The sequence below is a fragment of the Lepisma saccharinum genome, chromosome 1 (assembly GCF_977018435.1).
Source record: "Lepisma saccharinum chromosome 1, izLepSacc3.1, whole genome shotgun sequence".
Classification (NCBI taxonomy): Eukaryota; Metazoa; Arthropoda; class Insecta; order Zygentoma; family Lepismatidae; genus Lepisma; species Lepisma saccharinum.
In genome coordinates, this window is record NC_139229.1 from 136,007,422 (window position 1) to 136,027,152 (window position 19,731).

Genomic DNA, 19,731 nt, shown 5'->3' on the forward strand with positions numbered 1-19,731 from the left:
TTGTTTGCATTCAATCTGGTCGAATCTGTAGATTCTCCACTGTTACATAAAATATTCTCGTCCAGAACAGAACAGAGATAACTAACTGAATTTACTCCCTCCCCATTTTTACTGCTCTCTTCCATAGCCTGTTATTTTTGTGAAAAAACTCTATTGATTTAGTTTTCTTTTAGCAAGTTCAAGTCTGGCATGGGTATCATATTACCGTGCATGTCCAGCGAAGAATGCAACTTTCGAGTGTTGACTGAAATGTGTGTGTGTGTGTTTTCTTCCTGGTCAGTAGCATAGGGAAGGAAACCAAGATTTTACTTAAACAGGGAGCAACAAAGCTCCTGTTGTGGAAAATCAGGTTTACCTTGTCAATGAGGGAAATGTAATACAAAGAACATGCATGCAGAACTTAATATTTATTAGTAATATCAATCATTACCCAAAAATTCATCATCAGATCCCCTGTAGACCCGTGCCTGTAGAGGAGTGCTTAGAACAGCATGCTATGATGCAGGGGGGTTCTGGGCTTCATCGATTTCATATCATCACTCATCCTCACTGATGTGATAAGTGGCAGAGAAGTGACGCTAAATAACAAAAATTCAAAAAGAGTCTGCATTTTCCCCCCATTGGAAATTATTGCTTTATGTATATGTCAAAAGTGAACAAAAGTATGGAATACAGAGTGAATTTCTTCACTTTTTTACTTATATTAACATCCTTGCTTCTGGCAGCTCGTTGTTGTTTACAGTTCTCTCTGAAGAAAGGCCAATGTTTCAGCTAGGGGTTTGCATTTGGGACGATGAAACACCATCCTCTCATGCTTGTTATTCTCCCCATCTGCCTCACCAGAGAATGTTCGCAGACACGTAAAGTGCACGCATGTGGAATGTGGTGCACCACCGGTCTTTCCTTCCTGTAAAAGCCAAGTTTTGTATTCCTGCATAGTGGCTTGCAAACTTCGCAATTGTCGTGGAAAAAAACAACACAAAAAGGACTAATCAACGATCTGTAGGCAACAAAATATTTGCAATTCAGATAATGTGAAAACTATAATATACAGATGCCTCTGGGTATCAGTATCAGAACATATTAGTTGGAATTTATTCATTACTTCTCTGGAGTTTGGCTGTTTTGCAAAGCCGGCAAAAATGTTGCGCAACACTTTCATGGAGTCTAAATATCCTGGAAATTTGAAATTTTATATTTATTTTGCACCAGTATTGTGTAAAATAATTAATTTTATGATTAAATGATAGCAATTTTAATATTCCAATGAATTCTTGAATATTTTAAAGCATGACTGGTTAATTTCCATATTGATTGATTTATGTTACTTAGTTTTTCTGCCACTTTTGGCTAATCATGAAGGATTATAATTGTCCAGAGCCTCATTAGGCTACAAAGAGTCAGTCCAGGGTGTACTGCATGGATGAGAAGTTGACATTTCGGTGCTTTCTGAAAAGGTTATCTCTTACACCTCCACATATTATTTTTGGACAATTTTCAAACTTTGGTATTGGAGGAAATTGGTAAAAATATTGGTGCTGGTATTGGTATCAGCTCAGCCCTATTTTTAGCTGGTACTGGTATCAGCTCAGGCCTATTTTTAGCATTTTCTTAAAATATAGCAATCATTCCTGTAAACAGCCATGTTTCATTGATCTAAAACATGTTCTCAAAATACTGTTTTGAGCTACTTCCAAAAGCAAAATTAAGTATTGTTTGTGGATGCCATTTGCCTAACTAATTACATATAATATCAGATTTTTTTAAAAAGTTTTCTTATGTATTCCTGCCATGCAAATCTGCAATTGAAAGTTATACCTAAGTACTTAGTGTTATACAAAAGACCACAATTTTGAGATTACCAGAAAACAAAGTAATCATTCTCAGCAAATTATACATTAAAAAGTACTTGTACAAGATCATATAATTAAAGTTAGCTCACACCTGCCTTGTTTAGATTTCTTTCCCAAATAAATTGAAAATTGCCAAACATCTTGTTCAGATCATTTTCAGACACATGATACAGGCTGAGATCCAGTCAGGTCTTGAATCTTGTTATTAATGCTTTCTCTTCATTTCCAAGGATTTGTGTACACCTTACAAACTAGGAAAAGAAGGAGAATGCAAATATTAAATAAGGATGAAAATACTCGAAATAAAAATGAATTCGATTACTTTCACAAGCAACAAATGTTCACATTTAAACAAAGGTAAAACTGTATGAGTAATGCAGATGTTAAAACTTCAGAAGACTGTGTAAGCAGACCCATCCCTCCAAATTACAACATTACACTTCAAAAAATAAGTTTTCGTGCCTTGAATGATAAAGAAGCAAATATGAACCTTCACAATTACATTTTTTTTTAAAAAAAAAATGAAATTTCAATGGACACCTCATAACTTTTCTTATATGTTGAATTTTATTTTATAGAAATTAGGCACATTCTCATCTTTACTTACAATCGTGCAATTTGAAAGTCATTAGACAGTTATCACTGATGTCTGGGCAACTTTCTTTAGAGAAAGCAAAAAATGACAAGCAGTCATTAACATTATATTGTGACTAATGGCATGGGTGGCAATGATAAAATATACTTTTTAAGTTGAGGAACAGTGACTGCATATCTATATGGGGTTGGAAAACTGAAAGGTTCTGTCATGGTGGAAAAGGAACTTTCCCTTCACTGTTAGAATGTGTAAGAGGTCGTGATATGGCATATGTAAACTTACTCTTTGGTTGGTGATCTATAGGCAGGATAGTGGAGTACTGCAGGATGATGGAGAAATCTGTACCAAAATATTTCTGCGGTTGAGAGGAAATCTAAAACAAGTATGTACATTTGTTAAGAGGGTTACACCTGATGTTTATCAGGTGTAGTTTAGTGTACTCACTAACCTTTCAGCAGGCTAAAGTCTTTACAGTAATGTTTTCTTTAGGGTTGGGACAGATTAATTGGTACTTGGCTGATACAGTCCATCTGCGTTAGTTGTGACTAGTGACAAACAGCATGGCATGTTGTCTGATGGTATCGTTCTGATGCACGATAACACTCGCTTTCATACAGCTGGTGCAACTCGAGACCAACTGCATCATTTTGGTTGGGATGTATTCAACCATCTGCCGTTGATTTGGTACCCAGTGATTACCACTTGTTCCCGAAATTGAAAGACTTCTTTTGGGAAAGCACTTTTCCTTGGCTGATAAACTCAAGACACTGTTACTACATGGTTGAATACATTAGCGGCAACTGAGTACAATGACTGTATCAACAAACTGGCATCACGCTATGATAAGTGTTTGAATGGGTATGGTAAATATGTGGAAAAGTACTAGAATAAGTTATGTAGTTTCTTTACCATAACGTTCCTTTTTTTCTTTGATGACCCTTGTACATGAACCCCAGAGCCACTAGAAGGTTCGATATGCTGTAAAATCTACGAACATAATTGTTTGACTGTGTATACTCGAACAAACACTACATACAGTGGAATGCACAACTCTTGCTGGGCAAATTGTCCATGACTACTTTAATTAAATTTTTCCTTTTATCCTTTTAAGGAATAGATTTTTACGTATGCTGGTGCAAAGATTGTCAGACGCTTATTTGGTGTTTTGTTCCAATTCTTTAACTCTATATTGTGGAAAACAGAATCAATGAACATTGTGATGGACAATTTGCCTACTGTTATATCTACTGTTGACTGCATAAATTGGAGAGACTCACATATGTTCTACCTGAATTTCCAGTTTCTGAACCCATACTTTTAGATGTATATTCCACTGGCAATTAGGCTGCATCACTGGTTGCTAGTTGAATGCATTCTTTGCTATTTCATACAAAATTTCCTGCAATCATAGTAAAAAAATCAGCAATTTTGACAGTTTTTAGGTATTAAAATGTTAATATTTATCACTTGTATTTTCACATTAAAATTTCAGTAACTCATGCACAATATTCAATTTATTACATATAACGATCCGTCGAAATTTGGAATTCTAGTTGTGACAATATTATTACTATTTAAATTAGTTTACTATCTCAATTACATATCCAGTACATTCCTGAAGTTCATTACATTTCCAAGCATTTTTTTTTTAAAATTCATGGCTATTCTGTAATGTTTGAACTTAATAAATATTAATTCCCAAACCTAAATTAACGGTCATGATATTTTCTGATGAAAAGAAATAAAAATGGATATAAAGGATGAAAAAATAATTGCCTCGAAGTAGTGTACTTGGTTACAAGTTACTGCTAACTATTCTTCTGTTTAAAAATGTACCAAAGATGTTACAAAAAATAGTGTACAAATTCAATTAATTTTACTTATCCTCCCCCCCCCCGCCCCCCCAATAGCCATTCTTACTATTTTACATGTATTTCAAGTCCCCTTGGGGGTTGAGCATATTGAACGGTGGACTCGCAATCTTGCCTCAAGTTCATGTGTTTGAGTCCCACTCTGACCGTAACAGTTGAATTCTTGTTTTAAGTCCACTTTATGCACAGAAAGGCTAAACTGGACCTACAGTTTAAAAGTGGGATCCGAAGCACTATGTACCTCCACCGGGTATCGAACCCGGGGACCCATTTATTACAAGGCGATGACGCTATTATTGCGCTATCGGCGAGTGACCACGAGTGTTTCTCTGGATTTGTGCCTTCATGTATTGATCCTCAACATCACAATTCACCCAAAGAAAAAGCAGATTGGTTTGAAAATTGCAAACAATGCAAAAGTACATGCATTTCAATTATTAAATTCACTGCTCAAGAAAGATATGGAATGAATTGGCAATTTGGTAGTTTGTTGTACCCCATTTTCTACACGATTTTCCATTTGCATGTCATAAGAACCACCATAAAATGAAGAGAGGATTACGAAAATACTGAATTGGTACAAATAAAACCCTAATATGTATATACAAATAATGTTCCTTCTGTATCTACATCATTAGACATTGGTAAAGAGTCACGGGAATGTGTTAATTATTATAAAACACTTATACAAGTAATACTGGGAGAGATTATTGTAAGAACTGATGCATGTTTCCTCTTTTGGGAATGGGGGTGAAATATCTTGCTTGCCCCCTACCTGAAAAAATCCTGCAGAATGGTAGAACATAAAATTCTCATGTGTACAGATACAGTTAATGCAATGATGCATTCTCCCTTAGTCTTTGGCACATAAAACACACTTTAGTCTTGTACCTAGCTTCGAGACTATAACACTTGGAACCAGTACTGATATTTGAACAAGTAACAATTAAGTTGTAGAATTATTTCTCTTGTAGTCTACGGTTCTTACATGCAAAAAAACAACTTATTTTTTGTTGTGATGTTTCAGGATAACACAGGCTACCTTCATCAGACATTTATTCTTAGTTTGATTAAAGATACAGTTATAACAATGGTTAATTTTTTAACAACAATAGAAAAAAATAATCAGTTATACAATGGATCATGTCAATGCTACATTGTTGTAACATAGCAACTTAGCTGTGAAACAAACAGTCTGTTTTTATAATTATTTTAGATGAAGATTTTTATCACGTTCTTTAATTGTAGATCCCAAATATCATTAGGCAATTCAAAATTATGATCTTTTTTTTCTCTTTCAGAGATTCTTGATGTCTTCCGTTACATTAAATTTCGAAGATGGCAGCTTACCCCACTTGTGAAAAAGAAAACTCCACAGTGGGTCTACGTTGGCATTCTCATTATTTAATTTCTTTCAGTGTCCTTCTGCAATGAACGAAGCTTCCCAAACATTCAAATCTATGTCTCTTGTCACTCTTTTCAAAACCCTTCTCTTTATAATCATATGTTTCTCCTTGATAATGTGAGCTGACAAACCTGTTCTTGAGTTTAAATAATATATAATGTCCAAACTGTGTTTGTGCCATCTTATTATTTCTTATCTATAATTAAAAAATGTGATAAAAATCTTCATCTAAAATAATAATAAATGTAAAACTGTTAAAAAAATTTAACCATTGTCATAACTGTATTTTTAATGAAACTAAAATTAATGTGAGAGTTCTCCTGAAATGTCACAACAAAAACTGTGTTTTCATGCTTGTTACAACCATAGATTACAAGAGAAAACAATACAAGCAATGTGTACAATTTAAAGTAGTTCACAATATTTATAAATGATAATTTTTGAAGGTACTGGTGCATATATAATCAAACACCGATGTATTTTTATACTCCATGAAAGCGGTTGATGGTATTTTATGAGTTAGGGGTGACAAAACTGCCCATCAAAATGAGACTAGCCACACAAGTTAAAAATAGCATGATTTTAAAAAAAAAAAACAAAAAAAAAACACTGACTACAAATTGTAGGATAATTTAAAAAAAACAAAATATGCTGTTTAGTTCTCAGTCTATTGTCCTTAGAGTCTTGTTGCTACCAGTGTATGAGAAATTTAACAAGTTTTCAGGATATTTTCACACATACACAGAAATATGTTTTTGACAAAAGTCATGAAAAATAATTTTTAAACCTTTTTAACAACAAAAAATTAGACTGTTTTGCTGAATGTTCAAATGGATTGAATGAGTCTGCCAAGCTCTGAATATCCAAGAGGTAAAGCAATGTTACTCCTTTTGAGTGTCATGAAAAATTGAATATAACTTTAATATAAAGTATTATGTGAGGTGGAGTGGCGTAGCACAGTGCACTGACCCCTCCCCCCTGCAACTAAAATATTTGGGGGCCCCTTACTAAAAATATTATTGAAAATACTACAACGTATATATATATATATATATCATCGATGACGTCAGAGGGTAAAGAATGTACAGCAGTTAGCTACCCCCTTTTGAAGTGTTAAACAATTAAAAGAAAATTGAACTACCTTGTCACACTATAGTTAAGAATCGAAAATAATCTGTAACACTTAACAGGTGTGGACTATGTGGGAAATTTGTCCTAGTTCTTTTGTATATGAAAAGGCTTGGGCCCTCTTTGAAAATATTTGGTGGGAAGTTACATTTTAAATACCACACATAAAACTAATATTAGCGATAAAAGTTCATGAATTACCAATTTTTCTTGTTTGTGTAGCAATAAAAAACAGACTCTCCAAGCAACTGAATCTTCCTACTGGATTCATAACTGCAGACAATTTATACTCTAAAAGATTCCAACAAATGATATATCTATAAATGACGGATTTTTTTCATATTTTAGGCGACCTGCGAGCAAGTAAATTAATACAGCATTTCTGAGGGCCCACAGGGTTGCCAGGGTCCCTTTGATTGAGCCAGTCTACGCCCCTGTTTATTATTGCAGATATTGTCTTATGATATGTTACTGGGAACCCACTCGACCACCTTCCACATGAAAATAAATAAATAAATGAAACACGTGAAGTTATTTGTGGTGTCCACTGACTCGTAACTTGCAGTAACTCTGTTGATACGTATTCTAAGTTCACCGATCGGACGTTTCTCTTTTGTGCTCACCTCGGTGAATTTCGAGTCCAAATTTTGTCATTGTTGACCTACATTTTGTTTATTTCGTATTTTGAAAAAATAACTGACACTATGTGTTGAATTTCTGAAATTATTTAAAATTTCAGGAGCGCAGAGAAAACATTGCGGGGCCCTTACACCTCACCCCCTCCCCCACGGGGGTGACCGTTACGCCACTGGTGAGGTGGATAAGTGATCATCAGTCACCAGCACCAGGTAGAAGCAATATAAAAATAACTCATAATACAGGAAAAAAGTGCTAATTCAGTGATGGAAGATGATTGCAGAATTATTTGGTGCACTTCTCTAACAGAATTATTTGGTGCACTTCTCTAACAATGTTTAACAACACATCAATCCACAAACACCTTTGGCTACAGTTGTGACTAACAGTTCCAATGGTACAAATGGCACCTTTTATCAGTGTTTGAAAATTTTGCAGTACCTTCTGTAATGTGGTTTGTCAAATAATACATATAATAAGCAATACAGTGAAACCCAATTTTATGTTCGTGTATTTTACACTTTCACAGTTATACATTCAATCTTCATTGCCCCCACATAGCAAAATGTTAAAAACTTTTCTTCGATTTTACATTTTCTTGGAATTTAAAGTTCTTTCAGCTTTGTCTCCTGGAAAACTTAAAATCAAGGTGCCACTGTATTAATGAAATCACCCAAATACCTTGTTTTTTTTTTTTTAAAAAAAAAAGAAACTGCACACATTTTACAATTGTTGAACTCATTTAAATACATGAAAAAATCCTGTAATGCTAGTGTACACAGAAAAGCCATGGATAAACACAGATTTGTACCTTCCAAATTTAGTAGGCCTTGAATTTGATGTGCTTTAAATAATATGATAACAGTGATCTTGTAAAAATATTCACCAAGAAGTGAGAGATATGTCACCTGAAAATGAACTTTGGGAAATACGCTACGGTATAACCTGATGTGTAAAGAGTGACTTAGAAGCTACAAGTGTAATTTGTCACTTGCATGTCACCCAGATTAAGCCATTTTCTCAATACCATGCATTGTGTCTCCTCGATCTGTTGGATGTGTATGTTCAGTGATTGCTTTTATGCAGACTCGAAGATATCCATGTTGCTTGTTATTTGTCACTTTGGTCTGAAAGCTCCCTTAGAGGAATGGACATAAAATGTAAATGCAGCTTATTGAAAAGCACAATGATCAATGCACAACATTAAGAAATGCTTATTGAAATGTTACATAAAACTTTTGGCTCAATCAGGAAGAAGCCTTTGACATTCTGTGCCACGATTTACCACTGAGCTATAAAGTGAACCTCTTGGATCTCCATAATTGACATATCTGTGTAAGAGATCCAAGTCCTGGATCCTGAGGGAGACCAGAGGTTGACTTGACAGCTCAGTGGTAGGTTACCGGTACGGAATGCGTATTCTTCATCGAGTCACAATTTTATGTAACATTTCAGTGAGTTACAATATCATTAGTCTGACATAGGCTGTTTCATATACCTAGTCAGTTATTTGAAGTAATAAAAGAGCATTTCATTGAACATTATACAGTACTCAAAAAAATTTGTTGCATGTTTTGAAAACATGATGCATATAGTATGTATTCCTGATGACGATTCTGTGCTCCTGTCCTGCAGATTCCATTGCATGTCATGGCCAGCTTATCACCCGACCTCAACTGCATTGAACACCATAGGCACTCCTGAAGACAGCTATCACCAATCATCCCAACCCACTACTGACCCCCCCCCCCTCCAACAGCTCACTGAGGCACATCAATGGGAGCATTTTCCTCAGGATACACCTGGACAACCTGGCGTAGAGAGGTGTTGGGGATGCTCCATGGCTCCTGAAGAGGAAGAGGAATGACTGTATCAGCGATGGCAGTTGGAATTGCTGACACTCATTAAGCAACTCCGTTGTTTTTGTTAGTTTTGTAACAGTGCTGCTGTATACTTTTTCCCTCTTGTTTCAGATAAAAAACACTTCACGTTTGCTTTCAAAAAAGGTGTATAATGAGTGTCAGCAGTGACAACGGCCATCACTGTTGCACTGGTTCTCAGCCTTCAGGAACCAATGGGCCTCTCCAAGCACATATGCACCTCTCTTTGCAACAGGTTGTCTGCTGTATCCTGAGGAATATGGTCCCATTCCTGTATGGTGGCCTCAGTGAAATATTGGAGGGTCTGTGGTGGGTTGGGACAATTGACAATAGCTCTCTTCAGGAGTGTTTATGCATTTTTGATGCAGCTGAGGTTGGGGAAAAAGCTGGCCATGGCATGCTTTGGGTTCTGTGCTCCTGCAGGAACAGGGTAATGATAAGGGCATGGTGCAGTCACACAATGTTTTCACAATATGCATCAATTTTTTTGAGTGCAGTACATAATATTCATTAAGAAAAATTAAAATTCCAAAATTATCTAGAATGGTGGAATAATTTCAAAAGATACACATGAGAGAGTATATACGTACTTTGTTGCTTTCTACCTTCATATTATTCTCCTGCCGCATGCAGTTTTCATGTACGAAAGCTGCTGTCAGATTCTTCAATAAACCTATCAAATTTCTTCATGTTTTCTACCACATCATTGGCAACCACTGATGTCACCCTGCAATTTCCCAACATCATGTCCTCACATAAAATAGTAAGAAAGTAGTGGCTGGTAAGATGGCTGTTCTTGAAAATGATGTTTGCTGTCTTCTTCCTGTAGGGGTAAAATTATCATTTTCTGAGATTCAAGATTTCTATATTGATATGAAATGCAATTACTGTGCAAACGTGACCAAAAACAGCATTTATAAATTTAAATACTGCTAACATAGTTTGAGAATGCCAAAGTTGTGTTTTGTTTATTGCAAACTTATAATTGAAATGCAGTTTATGGTGCTATGATGTACTTTGCAGCAACATGGTGCAGCTAACACAGTGCCTGAAATAACTATAATGACTGTGATTCAGGGCCAGCACCAATGGTAAAATAAAAAATATATGCATTGATAATGATGAACATGATGCAAAACTTTAGAAGATTCAAATCTCTTGTTACAGAGCATGCTACTAACCCCAGGATCATGGTGGGAAGGTTGCAGTATGATAGGATTTTTCCATATTTCCCATTAACACATTACTACTATATCAAGGTGTGAAATGAAATCAAACCTAAACACATTTTCAATGCAACATTTGAATCTGGATAAATTGTTTTTACTCCAATATTTAAACTTTCTATTATTGGGTAATAGTTTCTTGCTTGAATCCATGAAATAACTTGAATATCAAAATATATATATTTTTTTGATGACTTGGCCCATTCAAATCTCGCACAGCTATCCAGTGGCACATCTGCAACAGAGTGTCAGTGGTAATCTTTACATACTGACATATTTTGATCAAACCCTGTGAGAAGGTGGAAGTAATGAAGGGGTGGACCAATATGAAATTTTGCAAATACTGATAAAGTGCTAACATAAATTTACTGATACTGATAAAGTTCCATTGTAAAATTGTGAATGTTCCAGGAAGAACTGAATGGTTCATTCACCTCTAATTCATGGAAGTTACAAAGTGATTCCTAGAGGCTTTGCTTTGAAAAATAAACTACGGTGTCAGACATTAGCATTGTAACACCATGGTATGTGATAAAAATAATAACAAAATGGCAGAACTTTGCATTAACTTATAGGCTATTTATAGAAATATTGGATCAGTACAATTGCCAATGGGAATTATTGGCAAGTTTACTGAAAAACTGATGCACCAATATGCATATATTGGCCAATACTGATAGAGAACTGTTTAACCTATCACATTCTAAAATAATTCCAAAAAAGAACTAGAAGAGTGAAATGTTCATTTTAAAAACCACCACAAAAACACTGAATCTGTATTATCTACAAAATGGTAAATGACTATAATTTACTAAAATTTATGGACTAAAACAGATTTAAATTAGCTAACCAGAAAGGGATAGGTGGGAAAGGGTCCCGGGGTCTTCTCCAAAAACCAAAAGCATCCTTTGAATATTTTATCTTTTTCTATTAAATCTTCATTAGTTACATGTACTCATACAAGTAGCATATACAGTATTTATGAGTATAGTAGGGGTGCCGCTATGTTGACTTGCAACAGGTTCCCCAAGGTCCGCAGTATGGCATTAGTATCTCAATATGTTAGTCATCGCAAACAAATGTTCTTACTGCAAAATGCATGGATGCTATCTTAGAATAACTTCCACACAACTATACAGTGTGCTGTTTAACATATCTTGGAAGATGAAGGTTTATGAGAAAGATATCCAGTGGCTAAATGAGGATCAGAAGGAAGGGGGTGGAGAATGCCATAACAATTCTAATTGTGAAAATTATACAGCTAAGGTCCATAGGAGGATGCTAACCAAAACCTTTTGCTACTATCTTTAGTCTGAACACATCTCATTAAAAAGCTGCATCAAGGCTTTTTTGCTCGATCTTCTAATACAGGGTCCGGCAGAGGAGTTAGACGGTTTTGAAATGTGAATAACACACCTAATTTTCAGAGGTACAGAAATGTATTACTACAGAAATACAGATTATGGTATGCCATTTTAAGTTATTGTATGCCAATTGCCATGGCAATTCTTTATGACTTCAAATGATGTCCAAGTGACTTCCATTTACGTGTACACACATTCGAAGCCTCTCCCAGAAGTTGCAGACGGCACGTTGCAATATTTCACCATCAATGTTTGCAATTTCATCTCTAATTGCAAGCTTCTGGTCGTCTAATGTGCGAGGTTTATTCACATACACTTTGGATTTGAGGAATCCCCACAGAAAAAAAAATCACAGATTGTAAGGTCTGGTGACCGAGGAGGCCAGGGTATGTCACCAAACCGGGAAATGACATGTCCTGGAAAAGTTGACGAACAACAGCCATAGAGGATCTAGATGTGCTCCATCTTGTTGGAACCATATGTCTTGCTGATTTATCCTACGCCTACGCCGAAGCCGACAAAGTTCTGGTAAAACAAAAGTATTCATCAATGCGATATAGCGTTCGGAGTTCATCGTCACACAATCCCCATCTTCATCTTCGAAGAAATACGGGCCTATGACACCAAACGCTCGATGTTGCACATTCCAGGGCTCCATGCTTACTGGGCTGACAACAGGCCACTAACTTCTCACCGGATCGCCGATTATTGATTTGAATTTATTTCAATTGTTCAAACGGACAAAGCGCTGACTCAAGATCTTACGTAGGTCATTTAAAAGAAAAGGAAAAAGGCCTTCGAATGTGTATAGAAATAAATTGAAGGCATCATCTTTTTTTTACACGAACTGTGGTGGTAAATAAAAATGGCATACAATAACCTGTATTTCTGTAGTAATACATTTCTGTACCTTTGAAAATTAAGTGTGTTATTCACATTTCAAAACCATCTAACTCCTCTGCCGGACCCTGTAGTTCGCACAGATGATGCTAGATGACTTACGGAATGGACAGTTTCTTCGCTCAAGCGAATAACGCTCGAACATTCAAATGACCGGCATACGCTCTAAGCCCAGTAGTACACGTATAATCGCAGTTTGTCTGTAGTAGTGGGCCTTCAAATATTTATTGTGAAGGGATAGAAGCAGTGAAATTGAAACTAAAGTGAACATAGTTATCATCTCCATGTAAAAATGTGATTTAGTCTATCTTACCAATACATAGCAATATATGAAAATGAATAGATGAGTATGGACTGAAACTACCAGCACGAATTTTACATTAAATTTGTACGATTATTGTCCCATTGAAATGATATTTGAAATTCTATATATTCGAGCAAATTACGGTCGAGCATGGGAGATTCGAGCGAAAGTGGTCCAATGCAGAACTCTACTTCTCATATCCTTATCCAACTTTCCTAACTCTACATTTGTATGCATACATGTTGCGCATTTTGTATAACATATTTGTAAAATATACTAAGTCGGTAGGGATGGAAAAGAGTGGATAGATCTTGCTCAGGATACAGACAGATGGAAGGACTGTGTTGCTGCAGCCATAAACCTTTGGATTTAAGATGGCTAGAGAGTTAGTTAGTAGTTAGATACTACAGTTCCTACACTGGGAATAAAAATCATGTTTGAAATCAAGGTGAATAAAAGAATATGCTTTTAAATCAAGTGTGAAAAAGCGCACAGCAATAAACGTTTAAATTTGATTTGACCCTTCTATTTAGATCACAACTTGTTGACAGTAAAAATACATGACATGTATAGGATCAAGAAAATAAGTGTATGATATATTTTTATTTATGCATGATAGTGAAGCACTAATAGAGAAGATGCTTATATCACTACAGCAATGGGGTCTTGAAGTCAATGCTACCATATGTCCCCTTTTTAGATTATAAATGGCAGTTTTGTTTTGTATTTTTTCAGAGTAAAAAAAGGTCCAGCTTTTCTTCAAATCCTTAACAAAAAATTAAAAATGAGAATAGGCAAGTCACATCAGGCTTGCAATATGATCATTACTAAAATCGATATTTGAAATACCTTCGATAGTGACAGATAGGTTGATATCAGAAATCTGTACAAACCCCATCTGTCATGTCACATTATCTCAGACTCAAACTCATATCTGTATCCATTTCAATGTACAAAGTAGTATCCAGTTGCGACTTAGCATGCTTTGTTGTTGTGTTTTTATGGTTAGATTAGAAAGTAAAAAAAAAAAAAAGCATGAACAAATATGTTCATGGAAAAATGTAATTATATGCTTAATTCATTTAATATTTTCTTTGCTGAAAAGAAGTTTTCTCTTTTCACTTGAGAAAATACAGTAATCCTGTTTGTGGTAATATTGACACCTTATAATCAAGGGGTCCCAGGTTTGATACCCGGTGGAGGCACATATTTGTTTGGATCCTACTTTAAACTGTAGGTGCAGTCCCAATTAGCCTATTCGAGCATAAAGTGGACTTTAAAAAAAAACCTCTAATCTTGCTTGAAATTATCAGAATGGTGAATAGTTACCTTCGATACATAGTATTCATGATTTGATTGTTGTTACTTTTACTGGCTGAGCATATTGGGTTCTTGACTCAAAATGTTGCCTCCAAAGTTCTTGGTTCAAGTCCCAACCAAGGCAAAGGTGTCTGTTGTTCCATTTCTAGATCTAGAAAACAGATAAAAGCAGTGTTAAGTAATGAACATGTATAATTATAATCCTGTAGTTTAGGGTTATTACAAGCATAAGAAAACAGTTTTTCGTTGTGACGTTTCAGGAGAACACAAATTTCTTTGCAACAGATTTTTCATCTTTATCTGTATTTCTCTTTTCCTTTAGTTTAGTTCCTTTAGAAAATGGCTTTCACACTAACAGAACAAACCAAATCAAAAAACAAGTTGCAAGAAAACTAAACGAAAAGAGAAATACAGATAAAGATGAAAAATCTGTTGAAAAGAAATTTGTGTGCATTCCATTCCACAAGGGATTCTCACATAAAATTGCCAAAATTTTTAGAAGATTTAATTTCAAAATTGTTTTTAGATCACCAAGAAGTTTGGAATGTACATTTAATGAATTCAAAATGAGAAACTCTCTACCAGATGTGGAAACCACAGGAATATATAATATAAGTTATTCATGTTCAAAGGATTATGTAGGACAAACAGCAAGGAAAATGGCAATAAGATGGCACGAACACGATTTGGACATTATAAATCTAAACCCAAGAACAGTTTTGTCAGCTCACATCATCGAAGAGAAGCATTTGATTAAAAAGAGAAGGGTTTTAAAAAGATTGACGGGAAACATAGAGTTGAATGTCTGGGAGGATTCGTTCATTGCAGAGGTACACTGGAATAAATTAAATAATGAAAATGGTAACATAGATCCAGTATGGAGTTTTCTTTTTCACAAATGGAGTAAGCCACCATCTTTAAAATTTAATGTAACAGAAAGCATCAAGAGACTTTGTGAAAACAATGATGATTTTGAATTACCTGATGATATTTGGGATTCATAACTTTAAATAAAAAATAATGTTTTTTTATCTGAAATAAAAATAAAACAGATGCTTCTTTTCACAGTTAGGTTGCTATATTACAACAATGTAACATTGACAACATCCATTATATAACGGATTCTTTTTGTTTAATTGCTAACTATTGTTATAACTGTATCTTTAGTCAAAATGAAAATAAATGTCTGATGAAGGGAGCGTGTGTTCTCCTGAAACATCACAACGAAAAACTTTTTCTTATGCTTGTAATAACCGTATACTACAAGAATATAATTCTACAATGCAAGCAATGCGTACATACAAGAAAAACTATGAATGTATAATGTTTAATTAATCCAAATTAGGATCTTTCATAAAAACCAGACCACCTGTAAGATGGACCAAGAATCCAAAGAATCTATTGCAAAAAACTGACTATATATTTCAATAATTTATATGAAGACGACAATGTTCTGGCTAGATGACTACATGTTAAAGCTTACATTAATTTCAGTTTATGCACAGGAAAGTTATTTATAAATGAACACACAGTTGTGAGATCCACGCTATTGAAATTTGCCACTACCATTCAAACTTAGATAATTTTCACTAACAGGCAGTTAGTCACAAATAGGCAAACAGTGAAATGAAGAATATAGTAAGTAAACACATTGCGTACACAACATATACTAATCTCATATCTTACTCCACAAGGACTACCCATACTATCCTCTATTGACCAAGTAATTACAGTCTTAATAGAGTACACAGTATGTGATAACAAATCATATCCATTCAAAATGTATGCTTAGGTTTTCACAGGATATTTACTTACACCTTTTGAACTTATTTACTTCATCTTGTATAAAATAATAAATTCATTGTTTTCCTAAATTACTGAATTTCACCAGATAATAATTGCAAATTTTATGCCCTTTTTTTTTGGCAAAATAGTGGTGTGTGACCATTATGTGAAGATTTCTTTTAAATAATGAAATTGTGCTGGTATTACCAGTACTTTAAATTCATTATTACTAAACTGTTTTTTGTGCAAGATTAGGATGCACAGAATAATGGTGAATATACGTTAAAACTGAATGCGGCAGTCCAAATCGATGCACATAATTTCTTTGTGACAATTCAGTGAACATTTTTCTGGCATTCAAAAAAAAATAAAAATAACACAACAGTTGTTATTGATTTGTACATTATAGTCGAAATATTACACTTGAAATCTTGGCTATTATTGAGTTGTTTTGGAAATTTTAAACTGGGATGAAGTTAAAATGAAGAGGATGGATGTAGAAAGGCTACCAGTAAGAGATTATAATGCACAAGGATTGGGAATAAGGTCAAAGGGGAGACCAAGATGTCGGTGGAAAGAGCAGATAATGGAGAGTGTTAGGAGAAGAGGACAAGATTGGAACACCGTGGAAAGAGAGGAGTGGTGGAAGACCAGAAGAAAATGAAGAAGCTTGACTTCTATGCCGACCCAGCCAGAAGCAGGAAACTGCGAAGGATGATGATTAAAATTTTTTCCAGAATAGTGTCAATACAGATGACCATTTTTGCACTGAGTGTATGAGACAATATGATTCCTTGGCTTTTAGGTAATTCATTTAATCTTACGTGTGTTACAAAAATGTATGCTCACATTCTTATGTTTGAAAAACTTACATTTTACGAAGAAGGCTAGCAGAAGAACACAAAGCTACACACAAAATTAAAAACTATCACTTGCCTACATCAATAGGTCTTGGAATACTGTTTTCTGATGTTCAAGTTTTAAGGAAAGATGCAGAATGAAACTAACTGACACCGAAAGTTTTAACCTGACCTGAAGCACAACTTTATGACGTTACCGCATTACAGCAGAAATTATGTATGATCATTTGGCCCTGGTATCACCTGCTCTATACAATTTAAGCAGAAGTGTGTTTGTGCAAGGAAGTTGCCTTAGAACTTGTTTCTATTACTGTAGCATGCACTACACATATACTTTATTATTTATACATTTTTTGAATTATGGCGTTTACTCAATGTTGTGTTCGTAGTACTGTAATTTATATGCTCCATGTTGAAGGAGCATTCTAACAATACTTTACAAGATTGGCATATTTCAAGTGTTGTGTATGGAATCAGGGAAATTTTAGCAGGAAAATTATCAGAAAGTGATCCTTCCTACAAAAATGTTAAGTTTTGGGGGAGGTGTTGGTGTAGAGCATGTGTACAAATCACTGCCATGCTTGAATCCAAGTATTTTAGGAACCACCTCTGCCAAGATTGTATGATCACTGTTTTGACCTTTGGCATTCTATGGGCTTATTGAAATTGGGATATTTTTCTGGAAGAGCAATATTTACAGTGTCTATTTGGTGTGTCAAAATAATTTTACAATGGAAAGGGTACAAAAACCATAAATATGCCAGAATATTCTGCTGCAGAACATACACATGAACACACACACACACAATAATTAGCAGGGTGAAATGGGTGACCCCTTTCAGAAGACAACCAAATGTCAACCTCTCTTCCACACAGTATATCCTGAACTGCATTTTGCAAACTAACGAGGTTCTGGTGTTTGTTACATCCAGTATAATCCTCGGTGGGACTGACCATATAACCATAACCTGGTGAGGGCCAGGGACTACCTACCGACTGCCAGCCAGTTACAAGGTGACGTGTGGTCAGCACAACAAATCATAGCTCATTCATAGCTCCCAATGGCAGCAGGTCGCATACACAGGTCGAAATCTCAGGAGAAAAGTTGTTACGCACCCCCTGGAAGACTCACTCACTCAAAAAGAAAGCACGTAATTGGTAAAGCAAAAGTACATACTATCTCTGACATTGACCCAATATTGTTTTGGTTTGTGAAATTTCTCTAAGCATAAATTTCAAACTAAGTACATGCACATTAAATGAACACCGGCATGTAATTCCAATCAGTATTGGAACTGTAGGCCAACAGCAAATAAAATTTTCTGCACATACAAAAGGACATTCTGTTAGAAACACTTTTACTGCTTTCCCATGAAATCCAGAAATGACACCATCAAAACAAGACAATTTTTTCCCTGTAATGAACTTCACATCGGTATGCTTATCATAATATATGAAGTAAAAAAAGGATCACATTATTGGCGATTTTTGTGCGACACTTTTCAGATGTAACTCTCCAAACTACATTGAGAAAACTAAATAATAGTCTCTTATTTTGTATGTTAGATGATTCCCTTAACAAAAGCTGTAACTAATAATTAAAACATGGTGGCCATGATCAAGATATCTACAATGTGTACACTACACCATAATGTACATCCTTAATAAGTTTTCTTATTAAATAATAAGAATAAGTATAGGGTATACATATGGTTGTACATATATGTAACTGTGATATTTTTATTGACACTCGAATGTAAAAATTAGTACATTTATGTATAAATATCTCTGTTTGAGTATGCTCACCAGCAAAACTACAGTCGATATTTAGATTATGAACTGTACAACTAAAAAAAATGTAAACAGTACTGCGTTGTAGATAAGAAGTTAAGAGTTTCCCCAATATGAAAAACAGAAAAAATCACCATATTTCTAAATATGGTAATTTTAGAAAGTAAGATATCTTTTCAAAGTAATTTAAGCATAGCATAAGGGCATATTTTGATCTTGATAACTGACTTATTTGCATAAATTTGGGCAAAAATTGATAAAATGAAAGTATAATAAAATAAATACATCGAAAAGTGAGAAGTAAGCTCTAACATTGTCAATTTTCATTAGGTTTTCCCATTAATGTATTGAGCTTTTCTAAACTACGGAGTTTTGTTGAATTAACTAAGAGTAGTTGTACTACTCTCCGAATTTATGCTACTAATAATGAAGCTACATTAAAAATACAGACTTACGGTTTTTCGCTCGGCTGATCCATTTTTTTGTAGGCGGAGCGAGACGGGAGGTGAAGACGCACACAGAAATTTTGACACTAATCCTTGACCAAAACGAACAAACCTGGAAACGCGCTCAAGATTTCCTTCTTTAAAGAGTAACGTCACAAAGAGAGAAGTATTTGATATCCATAAATTATATTATTGATTTAGGTTTCTCCAATCTGAGAATCCACCACCTGTCTTCTTCCGGGCCCGCACCTCGGAACGCCTGCGAATTAGTAAGCACACTCAATGAATTTCGTAGCAGCCAATCGTTTCAGCGCACACCGTGTACATTTGGCAACGCAGCTGCCACTCGTGATATCAACGTGGTTTG

At 35.0% G+C, this 19,731-nt stretch overlaps 1 long non-coding RNA gene across 1 annotated transcript; it reads right to left on the reverse strand.

Moving 5' to 3' along the window:
• Positions 1-437: 437 nt before the first annotated feature.
• Positions 438-19,618, reverse strand: LOC146001506 (uncharacterized). Its single transcript, XR_014443579.1, has 5 exons — positions 19,374-19,618; positions 14,492-14,633; positions 9,974-10,191; positions 3,737-3,847; positions 438-2,104 (listed from the first exon to the last, which is right to left on the reverse strand). It is a non-coding gene; the product is annotated as an uncharacterized LOC146001506 (long non-coding RNA).
• Between the last annotated feature and the right edge of the window lie 113 nt (positions 19,619-19,731).